Source organism: Anastrepha obliqua, chromosome 2 (assembly GCF_027943255.1).
Source record: "Anastrepha obliqua isolate idAnaObli1 chromosome 2, idAnaObli1_1.0, whole genome shotgun sequence".
In the NCBI taxonomy this organism is placed as follows: Eukaryota; Metazoa; Arthropoda; class Insecta; order Diptera; family Tephritidae; genus Anastrepha; species Anastrepha obliqua.
This window is the reverse complement of record NC_072893.1, coordinates 4,290,517-4,304,142: the sequence shown is the minus strand read 5'-3', so window position 1 is coordinate 4,304,142 and position 13,626 is coordinate 4,290,517. Positions and strand designations below refer to the sequence as shown.

At 35.5% G+C, this 13,626-nt stretch overlaps 1 protein-coding gene across 7 annotated transcripts in view; it reads right to left on the bottom strand.

The window, feature by feature from the left end:
- Positions 1–13,626, bottom strand: part of LOC129239553 (broad-complex core protein isoforms 1/2/3/4/5) — an 89,694-nt gene that overhangs the window by 50,516 nt on the left and 25,552 nt on the right. The gene's annotated exons all lie outside the window — the stretch shown is intronic.

Genomic DNA, 13,626 nt, shown 5'->3' with positions numbered 1-13,626 from the left:
CTTCCACGTCTGCGGCTTTCTAGGGGTTTCCAGTCAACGGCGGTCCTTGTTAAGTTACCCTTTCCTCTGTGTACAAGTAGAACTTGGCCAATCCAGCCCCATTTTCTCGTTCGGATCTCTAATAGTATTCGCTTCTGCTGGGTTCTGGCCCATAGCTCAACATTAAAGATAATATTTCTCTAGAATATTTTGAGAATCTTTCGAAGGAATCTGTTTGCAAAAACTTGTAATGAGCTTTTGTCAGCTGTCGTCACATTCCACGTTTCACAACCAAATCTTCGTTAATGTTTATCATCAACATTCAACTAATTGAGTAGCTAAACTTTTTCTGCGATTCTTTTTGCTTGGATCCATTTTAGCACATTTCCGCTTCGCAAATTATTCACCAACACTGCATATGACGCAGAATAAATAAAAACCGAACTCTTTTTTTCTAAGCGACATAAATTCAACACGTCCCTATCTCCCTATTGGCTACAGAAAGTGTGAGAATGGCGTGTGAAAAGCAGTAAATCTTGGCTAATGATTCAAAATCATGTTAAAGGGGGCACTCTCTTCTCTTGTACTCGCTTTCGGAGACTCCATTTGTAGTTCTACTGGGTTGCCTCCCAATACCTTTGTGTGTATTGAACTTCAAATCGCTTTAAATAGACTCCGAGATTATTATACGTAGAAATTGATAAACAAACAATGCATTTTAATTGTAGAAAATAAAATTCAAATTCGCTTTTAATGGGCATATAAAACAAGTTTTATTTTCAATGCCCAGCTGAGGTTATTGACACTCAAGGTTAGCAGTGTTTTTTAGAAAAAATATTTTGTGGCGCTTTTAAGTTTTTAAGCAATATATTAGGGGGAAAAAAGTACATAGTATATATATTATATTTTTTTAATAATTTCGTGTTTAACAGCTTATCGCTGCTCAGAAAAAGTTGCCCACTGCTCGCAACTGCGCTGAAACTGCGTTTGAAAATCTTGTGCTATGTATAAAAAGATGAAACGCATATTTAAATATTTTTACACAAATACATATACATGCACCAACACTATTAATTGTTTTGCGGGATAAGAGTTTGACTGTTTTTACACACACAAATACGATTTATCAGCGCATGAGCCCTGAATTAGTACTCATTTTTTAGTTTTTTAGTCGATGAATTGGATAGAAATTTGGTGACATGCATAAACACGAGTACAGTGAATTTTAAAGGTATTTTGTAAAAAAACATAAATTACTCTATTTAGGCGTAATTACGTTGACTCAGTTATGTGCAAGTTCAACTCCAAATGTAGCGAATTGAGTGCAGCTGCGAATTTTTAGATTTAATGATCTTTTTCTAAAGCCATTGCCCAAAAACTTAAATGCAGGGAAAGTAAAGCAAATAATTATCGTTTAGAATGCGTATGAATATATGTATGTGTATGTACTCATATGTGCATATGTATGTGTACACATGCATGTTTGTTGGTGCGCAGAATAGTAATCAAACAAAATCGGCAAAGCTTCAGCAAAATGTTTAGAATTCTGGCAGCCGTTAAGTTAAGTTCTCTCACAGCGATTCAAAAGCACTATCTCTACTCGTATATGTGTATGTGTGCGCACTTGTATCTAGCAGCGAGCGCTACTCTACGAATAGTTTGCGTTGAGCGCTTTGCCTGCGCCGCTTTGAGTGCGCATGGGAGTGTGTGTGTGTTTGTTTGGGTATGGGCAAGTTTGCAGTAAATGCTGTACGTTGTTTGCCGATTCGAAAGCGAATGCGCATGGCAATGCATTGGATTGAATGCTTGATTCGCAAAGCAACCCATTCGCACATATTCGCCGAAATGACTTCTCGGCAGTGCGTCAAATGCTGAGCACAAAGTTTAATTATTTTTTTCTTCGCTTTATAAGTCGGTTGTTGTTGTAAAACATTTGTAGTAGTTGATTTGACACAGGAAGCAGCAACTTACTACTGATAACTAACGAGATTGTGAACATTTTTGTTCGACTCGTGCTGGGCCTGGTGAAACTACTAAATTTCGAAGGTACTTCCCATTTGGCATGCGTTAAGGTGTAGTGCATTTAGCATACAGTTGCTAGAGCTCTGCAATTTTTTACGTCATCATTTTAATATGAAAGAGAAGGTAGCAATTATTAAAAATTTCTAATGAAGATTGCACACACGGGTTTATTTTTTAAATCAAAGATTTGTTGATATTTTTTCGTTGAAAATGTGCCACATCTCCCCTGCCAGCAAAATTTTCATCCCCACAGACAGAATTAAGTTAAGAATCGATTAAGCCAAAATATTGCGAAATATCAAAATTTTTGTTTTTATTGTAAATATGCAGAACACTACGTCAGCTCTTCCTTTGTGATTTGAAGAAATTCAGAACTGTACGTATAAAAAATATATTACTAGAAAGAAATATGTGCATATCTATTTATTTTGACTTAGAGCGGAATAGTAAATTGGAAACTTCGAAACAGTTTCCTTCAATACTTTGCTCTTTTTTTTGTAATACAAAATTAAAAAAAAAAAAACGAAATTAAACTAGTTCAAAAATTAGTTAAATTAAGTTTAAAACTAATTAGCATAATAAAAATATAAAATATATTTTTTAAATGAATTATTAAACCATTTTTTTATTAAACAAATTTATCATTTTAACTTTTTTTTATTTAAAGTAATTATTTTTTAATTAAATAAATTTATCTGTTTAATATTTTTTTATTTTAAGTAATTCTTTTTAATTTAATAAATTTATGATTTTAATTTTTTTTTATTTAAAGTATTTTTTTTAATTAAACAAATTTATCCTTTTAATATTTCTTTTGTTTAAAGTAATTAATTTTTTTTAATTAAATAAATTTAGCTTTTTAAAATTTTTTTCATTTAAAGTAATTCAATTTTGTTTTTTTAATTAAATAAATTTATCTTTTTAATATTTTTTAAGTTAAATCAATCAAATTTTTGTTAAGTTAATCTTATTAATGTTTTTTTCGCATAAACTGCCTACCTGGCTGCTTTTGGACTCTTGGTGACTGCCTTCAATTGGCGACCGTTGCACAGAAAGGCTTTAAACACACACTACCGAAAACCTAATAACGCGACCGACGATTAGCGTGACCTATGCGATTACCGAATTTGAATTTTTCTGTTTGATGTGTTTTTGTAACTTAAACTTCAAAACATTTATAAACTTGAAAAACATATTGTATTTTCAATTTTAATTGCCACAAAACCGATTTATTGAAAATCCGACATTTCATAAGCGAAAAATTTGCCAAATTGCACCTGTCATACTCTGTGAACCAGAGTTTACTTTTTATTTTTCTATTAGTTTTTGAGATTACACAAAACTATTTGTTTTTGTTTTCTTCACTTCTAAAATTTCATATAGTATTTTTGAATTTCTTCAAATTTCACTTGGAGTTTTGCACTTGCACTGAAAACTGAGCTTGGCTTGAAAGCTTTCTTCGAAATTGAATGAATTTAGCTTAGTTTTTAGAATAACTTTGAATTCTAGTGTATGCGCGTGGATTTGTTCTAGCGATTGAGCGACCGACCGACCGACCGACCGTACCGATTGTGTGACCAACAATGTACGCGCGACAACAAAACTCAACTGTTGATTGTGCGGCTGCTACTTTTGCTGCTACTTCTGGCCCGACTAGCGGCGTTAAAAAGCGCATTAGGCAATTGCCAAAAAACTATCCAAAAAATACATTGAAATGTAGACAGCGACGCCGACAGCGAACGGGAGGCACTGGGACTTCATTGTATGCACGTCCCGCCGTTTGGCGACGCTTACTCAAGAATGACGAAGGCAGCGCGCAGCAAACGCGCAACAATAATGCCGACATGAAGGTGTGTGCGCATGAAGTCTGATTTGTGTTGTTGGTTCTTTTTTGCGTTTGCCCCCCTCCGCGCCGTACTACCCGCTGTTGTACGCGTCTGTTCTTAGCTTTTTTACACGAGTTCTCCCTAATATTACTGCAATTTTTTTCCTTCGGTTCGGTTCATACCGCTTGTACTGGTTGTTTGTGTTGTTGTTGTTGTTGATGTGACGGTTTAGGTTAGTCGGTTAGTGTGTTAGAATTCTGCATTTCGCAACGAAATCACACACTGTGCGTGAGTGTGTGTGTGTATGGCACTTGTATGGACATGCATATGCATATGCATGACACCGTGTATTCGTGTGCGTGTGTGTGTGTGTATTTGTGGCAGTCATATCTACGGCTACTCCTCTTACTGGCGGCGCTCGGGTAGAATTTCGCTTGGATGTGTGAGAATTTGTCCAAAAAAATTTCCTCACAAAGTACGTATTTCATAAGCGCAAAATACACTGCTGAGGTACCCCAACGAAAACAACAACACAAAGAACAACAACAACTCACAGCAACACTAGTTCACACAACACACAATTGAGCAGCTGAGAACTTTTTCTCACAAACACACCAAAAAAATTATATTATATTTGCTGCGCAGCATTTGCTCTAGAAGCAAAAAGCATTTGCAAATTATTTCGAAAAAAAGCAACAAAACCCAAAAAAGAATGCAGGTGGAGAGTGGTGAATGGTGAATGGTGGTTAGCAGAGAACGGATTGCTTTATAAATGGGATCTGAGTGCATGGCATCGCACTAAACAGCTGCGCTGACTAATAAAATCCCAAAATTAATATTGAAAAGATTTTGCATACATATGAACCTCAATGTTACTTATACATTTAAATAACACCACCAACAACAACCAGTCGCAGATTTGCATGCGGAACGTGTGTGGAATGCTCGATGCTTCATATTTTTACTCTACGTCCACCGTACACTTGCAGTCCTTTGCAAGTTTCCAAAAAATGATGTGGATGATGCTTATCGCCATCGGATATTTTATTTGTTTACAGATAAGCTGGTATTTCATAAGATCCAAAGAAAATACTTTTTTTTTTTTGATATTTGTAGGCCAGAGCCCAGCAAATTTCAAAATAATTTTCGTAGTACTCCAGCTTTTTACTAAGAACCATTTATTTAAACAAAATTTAGCTAAACTAGAAATTTGTGTGCGTTATCGTGCAGCAAAACTGAAAGCGCCATGATGAATTGTGTTTTAAACTTTGAAAACTGGCGGTTATTTGTGGCGTAGCAGAGCTCATGAGTAGCTTACACGGCTTAGAAACGATAATGAGGTTAGGAGTGATGACAAACAGGCCTGCGTGAATTCATCAAAAATTATTGAAATTCAAGCAGTTAGGAGCGGGCATATACAACATCAATTTTATTAAAATGTAGATGCCGCTTGATTTGAAACTAATAATTATTATAATAAAAAAAGTTATAGTAAAGAATTTACGACAGTGACTCTGTACTCGTCTGTCGGAAACAAATTGAGATATACATACATATACACATAAAAAAGGTTCATTTTTATTCAGTATTCAGTACAATTAAGCTTCTATATTTCTGGGCATCAGTGACATACAAAACAAGATAGCCCCAACTAAATGCACCAATTCTCTTGAAGTAATAGTTTCTTCATGACTCATAATAAAGCTTTCTCAAATATACGTATTGGATTATTTTCAAAATTGGACACCTTTCTAAAAAAATAGCTTAAGGGGGAACGCCACTGTGGTGGGTCAAAAAATTGTTTTTGGGAATTTTTTTTTGTAAGTAGAAATGATTGTTCGAGGATCGGACAAGAGGCAATTTATTATATATGTATTAAACTATGTTGAAGTAAATTTTTATTAAAAAATATTCAAAATTGACAAATTTATGTAAATAAACGTAACGAGATAAAAAGAATGACGTCATTTTGTGGCAGCGATACACTAATGAATAATCATCTGAAATCAAAAAACCAAAAATTGTATTAATCTACACAATAGTGGCTATCGTTATACGTAGCCGTTTTCGTTTTTGTTTTTTTTTTTCTGACAAAATGGTGCTGATATGAATTTCGATGTGTGTTTTTTACCATTTCTTTGATTTTCAACAAGCCCAAAAAAAAAAGTTATTTTCAAAATTTTGAAAATCGGCTACGTATAACGATAGTCAATGCGATAACAAAAATTTTGAAAAAAAGAAAATTAAAATCGCTTCATTAGTCTTTGAGAAATCGGTCTCACCGTATCAAAAAAAGTCGTTTCGAGAAAAGCGCGTTTGAAATAAAGCATCGTATCGTAAGCGCAACGGGGCCGAACCGACGGGCGCTCACTTAAGTGCACATAGAATCGGGAATAAAGCGAATTTCGCTTCAAAATTTTTACCACATTTTCTTGAATAGTTGTACTAACAATTTATGCAAAAAAAAGATTTGTTTGAATTTTCACAGTGGCGTTCCTCCTTAAGTTTTATAATTCATTCAGGTTACAAAGTGTACAGTTAAATTTTCTGTGCCCTCTAAGATGTGTAAGGTCACACCTGACCATCAAAATCCTTATTACTATATTTTATAATTCTCAATCTTATCATTTAAATAACTCTTACTGATATTGTGATTTAAGGATGTGACGAACGCTGATGAGCAGATGAAAAATCCACTTTAAAAAAATTTATTGAATATTAAAGTTGAAAAATATTATTTGTCGATTTCTTCGAACATCTAAAGCCCCCATACATAGGCTGCATAACTTTATATCGCTCTAGTGACAGCTAAAAACAATTAACTGTATTTTATATTTGGTTAGAAAAGTCGCCCAAGTTGCATTTATATTATGTTTTGCTAGGCAATTCCTGTTCTCAAAGTGTAGTTTAAAACTAAGCGTTCGTGTCTATTTTTCATCGAGGCAGCTGTATTCCATCGTTATCCCATGATCTCCGCTCTAAACATCTATTTAATCAAAATATTTCGTGATTTGTTACGCGCTAGTGAAGTGATGACCAAAAATTATTAAAAACTCTAAAAATAATCATATATATATATATATAAAATTGTTTTTCTTTTCCAAAAATAGTACTTAAATGAGTTATAGGTACACTCTGCAGTGAGTAGTTAGCTAATTTAATTCCACGTGTAAATAATTATTTATGGACATTTCATTCACTAATTTACTAGAATTATTTTCCCTGATTAAAATTTATTTCTTTACTTGCGCGTCATATTTGGAGATTTGCAGTTACACATTTCTAGAAGTTCTGCCACGTCACGGCTTGCTAATTTCTAGATAGGCAAAGACCTTCAAACTAAAAATTTCAGTGCGCACATAAAAATCGAATTAAGTTGTTAGAGAGTAAATTTCCGCTACAATTAATCATCGTATTTCTTCGAATCCAGACAAAGTGTGGAGAATAAAGCAAACAAAAAAAAAACAAAAAAAAATATAAATAAAATAGAAAGCGAAATGAGTACCGAAATATATTTAGTTTCAAACTTTTTATTGCAATAAAAAAATTGTAGTGTAGCGGGATGTGATGCCTGAACCACACACACACACGAATAGTCCAACAAAATTTTTTTTGCGTTGGGTAGCATTTGTTACTAGTTGCCATTACTATGATATGCGAGTTGTTGTTGGATGTTTGTCGCAGCTCCTATTGCTCTTCGTTCTCCACTGGCTTTCAGAAGATTGTTTGTTTGCTCATTTTCCATTGTCGCCATCTACCTAAGTATAATCAAACATATCTACATACGTACATACATAGAACTACATATGAATATATGAACACATGTATATATACATAACTATATATACTCCACATACATACAAATATTCTTTGTATATCATTTCCATGCAGACACGCTTTCACACAAACATTTGCTTGCACACAATTCGGACGTGTGCTTTCGGTTTGTTTGCCCTCAACTTTACGAATTATTTCGGTGCTTTGCTATTTTCAAGGTTAAATTTTAGTTTTGCTCACAAAAAGCGTGAGATAAAGTTTTTTTACGCCTCTTGCGCTTCGCTTTTACTGTTTTTTTTTACTCTTACTGAATTGGACTCTACAAACAAAAACAAAAAAATGCTCTCGCTCGGTTAATATCAACCAATTCAACGCTATAATCAAATGGGGCACTGGGTTATGGGGTTTGGAGAGGATAGAGCGTGAGCGCTAGTGTGTGTGAACTTATTTTTGAGATGACGTATTTTGGGCAAAAATAGTTGAACAGCGAATAATAGGCAAATGCTATAGTAATGCTGAAGATATGCTAATGTGAGCGAGCTAAAATTTTGTCATGCTCTATGAATGTATGTGTATGTGTATCTGTATGTATATCTGTGCTACACCTGCAGGGAAAATCTGAAGTAGTGAAATGAATTTATGTTCAGAGCTGGCGCGGTTGCACAAATAGCGAACTACTCTCTTACTTCTGTCTTTGATGTACGATGATGTTGAAGAAGAGAGGTAAATGCGAATAATCGCGATCCTCATATATATTGACCAAAGAGTCTAATGATGATGTGGTTCGATTGACCTGGAAAAAATTATGGCTCTCTCGAACACAATAAACTTAACTTTTTAACCTTAACTAAATGTACTTATAGCATATTCAACAATTTTTAACTTTTTTTCTCCAATCCATTTCTTTATTGCGATCTGTTTTTATAAACACTGCGGAATATATTTACTTCAAGCTATTTAATTCATTTCAGCGACATTTATGGCAAGGGACAAAAAAGAAAAAACCACTGGAACCATTTAAGCGATACACCAATATTTTAGTGGATTGTATGACCCCAAAAAGAATCAACCCGAAAACAGGTCAGCGGGTAACGAGTTGCGGAAAATTCGGTCGGTTAGACACAATTGCGACGAGACGGTTTTCAATTGACAATTTGCGGTTACAATAAAATGTATTTTCTAGTGAAATATTTTCGTTTGCTATATTTGTGAAGCAGCCCGTTGAAGCTCATTGACGCTTATTGTACCAAACAAAGAGCTTATTTCTATCTAAACTATTGATATTTTGCATTTTTTCTTGTGCAAATCGAATATCATTGGCTTACTCTTTCTTGTCACAAATTGTCATCAAGTAATCAGAAAAACAAGCCTCAGTCTTCAGCCCGTCGGAGAAAATAGAAATGAATCTAATTATTTTGCCGCCGTAAAAATAACCGACGGCAAGAAATCCGTCCCCGTCGCAATTCTGTGCAATTTCATGTTATTAAATGGGTTTTAATTTTGACACCGGGTAGCCAATTGACGTTACCCGCTATCCGTTGGAATACATTGTGTGGAAAAAAGAACGAACATGAACAAGCCATGGTACTAAATTCACCAGGAGCGCACCTGTTCAATGCTCTGTGATTTCCCTGCAGGGATAGTTTCCCAATATATAATATTTGATCTATTTTTGCGTGAATGGCTGCGTATGCGGGCAGTACAACAATTGTCATGCGTGTGTGTTAGTTGTGCGTGAGAGAATAGAAAAGAGGGGCCTGTCTCGCCGGTACACGCAAAATTAGACGCATTTTTTGTAAACATAAATCATATGTTGTTTATCCACTATGTGTATATGTGTGTGTGAGCGTGTGCGTAATTCTGTTTGAATGCGTGACAGGGAATCTCCAACAACAACGAGGGCACTTGTGAGCTTTGATCTGTTGATAAAAATGTGCGTAAATTGTGCCGGTTTTTGTGGGTTAGCATAGAGGGTATTTCAATAAGTTAGATCGATTATAGATGAAATAATATTTTATAGCATTAAATATGGGAAAATTGAGAGATGAAATTTTCGACACAACTTTTGTTGGTGGCACCTATGCGATAGCTTGGTGTCATTAATCCAACTGCATTGGTTTTTTAAGCGGATTACAATTTTTTTTAAGCTTTGCCATTTGGTGAAATTTGTTGAATTTACAGAATTGATTGCCATATGAAGCAAATTTCGTGCAACTAAAAATCGGCCAAAACAGCTTAAGCGGTTATCGAACCAAACAAGAAGAAGAAGAAGAAAAAGAAGAAAGAAGAAGAAGAAGAAAAAGAAAAAGAAGAAAGAAGAAGAAGAAGAAGAAGAAAAAGTTACGCCATGACAATTTTGATCTGTTGAAAATTGTCAAGTCTAGTGGGTGTTAAGATCCATGGTTCAAAGGTGTACATTTTTCAAACTCTAATTTTCTAAACTTCAAAAAAAATCCAGCGGTTTCGCTAAATTGGCATGGAAAAACTTTAAATTCAAGCGAATATTCAATAGCTGCAGTATTCAATCAGTTTTCTCATAGCGCTTGCTTTCGCGTTTAAAAATATTACATACATACATACATACATACATACATACATACATACATACATACACACATTCAGTACCCCACTTATCTAGGCGTCCTTCATACAAACATACAAACACCCATGCATACGTACGGCATGCAAATACGTAACTTCCTATGTCCAAGTAGTTCTCCCTACTCGCCATGTGGCATGTGGCATGCAGGCTGCGGCTAGCACATGCTCTCCTTTCATTCATAACTAAATGTAAAATACGTAAAATCTGCGCGTAGACTACGCTCAGACACCGACATTCATTTCATTGCCCTCGACGAAGAGTCATTCAGCGTGCCGTCTAATGCGTGACGAGTGCAACACCGCGTGCTCCGTCTGCGAAAGTGAAAGCTCGCTCTCCTCTGCCTTCGAACGTACAACGGAAAATGAAAAAACTATTCGCACTACAATAGTGGCAGCGCCAACAAAAAAAAAACGAAACCAACAATAGCAAGAAGGAAGCGAGGTTGCAAGGTTGGCCAGCCATAGACGCAGCAGCTGAGCAGCCATTTGAGAAGAGGAAAACCAACTAACTAACCCTAATGCCTCACTATCTATTTTAGCGTGCGGTTGTCTGCTTGTGTGTGTGCATGCATAGATAATAGCTAACCTGCGTCTGCCGAACGCAGCAGCCACCCATTCACCCAACGACAACAGAGCCGACGGCAAACGGCAGACTGAGAAATCGACGGACAGCCACAGCCATAGCCGGAGCCAGAGCCAAAGTCACAGCTAGACAACGATGCCGCAACAGCCAAGTTGATGTCCGTCTGCTGTCGGTAGGTGGTAGTTGATTGCAGCACGAGACGCACAAACATCTCATCGCAACGTTTCGAGTGGCATTCATCGCCAACATTAATGCCAGTTGCAGTCACAACGCAGAGCGCTTTCATTTGTCCTCCACCTCCACCTCCATTTGGCCAGACTGTGCATTGTTGACGCCACGTGCTAGCATGACTTGTCCGTACCCACACACAAGCACATGCACCCATATACATATGTATACATGCACACTTGAAGGCAAAAAATGGCAAAGTGAAAGCAACTGGAAAAATAGTAAAGAAGAGAACTCGAGAGCGGAAGATGGGCTTTGAATGCAAAAAAGAAAAGCATCTCGAAAAGTTTTCCGTACGGCAGCAGCGTCGGTCGAAGAAGGGTTGGTGGCAAAGTATTGCAAAGGTGTTGCAGCGACGCGACGCAACGCTATGAATGGCCAGCAGCGCAGCAACAGTAAAATAAGTCTGGCTGCATGCGCACATACACACACATATGTATGAATATATCTATTTTACTGTATGCATGCCACCCCAAGTGCTATGTGCCACATCTGCCACGTAGGTGTATACACACATGCAAGCATATTCATGAGCAGCCGTTGCAAGCAGTGGTGAGCAAAAATCATAGTCAGCTGACGGCGACGCGTCAGCCACTTTTCACTGCCCTCAGCCCCCACATCACACAGTGGCCGCAGTAGTGGGTTGCTAGACGAGTGGGTGGCGCAAGCTGACTGTCGTTTCAACGTTTTACTATCGTTTTAGTTTTTGCCTTTTTTGCCTGTTTTGCCTGTTTTTCATGTGTGTTGTCAACACTGGGGAGCAGAGTGTGGATGGTGTGCGTGTGTGTGTGTAGTTGTAGTAGTAGTATGCGGGTTTTGATTACAAGTTTATGCCTCTGTTTTCCTTGACCACGTGGCGTGTTTTTGGTCTTGTTTATGGCGCAAAAATCTGTAGACGCGTGGGGGGAGACCCTATAACTTTTCAAAGTGGCAGCAATGAGCGATTAGTTGCGCGCTGATAATACAATTGTGATGTGGTTAACTGTGGTTGCATTAAGTTGGCGTGCGTTGTGACTCAGGAGGCTCTGGAGGCTCATTATGAGATTAAAGTGCGCTATAAATCGATGCTACTGAGTTAAATGCTATCAGTTCCGGTAATAGAGGGAAATCGCAGGCTGTCCGAGAGTCATTGAGGTGTAGTTAGCGGAGAACTGTGCTTAGATTGACTTGGAGTTCGTCTGATTTACGCCTCTTATATGCACCTATAATTCCAATTATACTTGAATAAAAAAGTTTTTCTAAATTGAAGCCGAAATTGTTAAATCTTTTTTTTATTTATTTGAATTTTATGAAAAGGCAAGCAATTTTGCTCTGAATTTAGTTGAAAATAAATATTCCGCTCAATAATGAAGATTTATAAAATTTTTATATTTTCTAATTTTTGCAATAATTAATATTGAGATTTATATTAATTATATTTTAACTTTTACTAGTTTCTTTAACATACTTTTATGAAATGAGTTTAGTATAAACTAACTTTTCAGTTCAGTAAAACTTTCATTTAATAAAGAAATTGCTGGTTTAAAACAAAAAAAAAAATATTTAATAGCAAGAAACCTTTTTTTCGCATAAAATTTAGTATAAATTAACTTTCTAGTTTTATAAAGTTTTTAGTTAATCAAATAAATAATTTTGTGATTTTTGAGAAAAAAATGGATATAAACTAATTAAAAAAAATTAATTAGTTTCTGATTTTTAGTTTAATTTTATTTTTCTTAAATTGGAGCTAAAGTTATTAAATCTTTGTATTTTTTATATTAAATGTTAAAAAAAAAAAATTTCAATAAAGTTGACAGTTAATCAAAACAAAAAAAAAAAATGGCGATATTTAGACATTTTTGTAAACATTTAGAAGAGTTTTTATAAATTATTATTGTTTATTTGTTTCTTTAACATATTTTCATGAAATCAGTTTCAATATATATAACAGAAATACATACTTATTTTACCCAATTCAATAGAAAGTATCTTTTTAGTTCAGTAAAGTTTTCAGTTAATTAAAGAATATGCAGATTCAAAACATTTGAATAATTTGTAATTTTTGAGAAAATGAATATATAAAAAAATATTTATTATATTATATATATCGGGTGTCTTTTTAAGAACTTGAGAGTTTAAAATGGTTATAAAAAACAGAAATATTGTTGAAATAATTTTTTTTATTATAACCTGGTAGATATGGCACCAATAGTGTCTAGAATATTCAAATAAATAGATTAACAAGCGCGCTGCACGTCAAATTGCACCATCTTGTTGGAACCAAATGTCATCGATGTTTAGCTGATTAATTTTTGCAAACACAATTCAGGCTCGATAGTGCTCGCCATCCATCGTAACGGCCGCTCGTTCCTCATTTCGAAAGAAATTAGAGCCGTTGATGCCGCCAGTGTTCTTGATGCCGTCGTTGCTCCGACGTTGAATGATTTATGGTGACTTGCCAAACCTTAAGCTGAAATTAGTGGTGCCATGCCTTAGCCATAACCATAGCAATCAGCTGTTCTGATCAAACATATAAGCAGCACTTTAAACGATTATAGAAGCCGCACCATAACGAGCCATAACCGTAGCTGGCTATAACTATAGAATTGTGTTTTTTCCCCGTAACCGTAA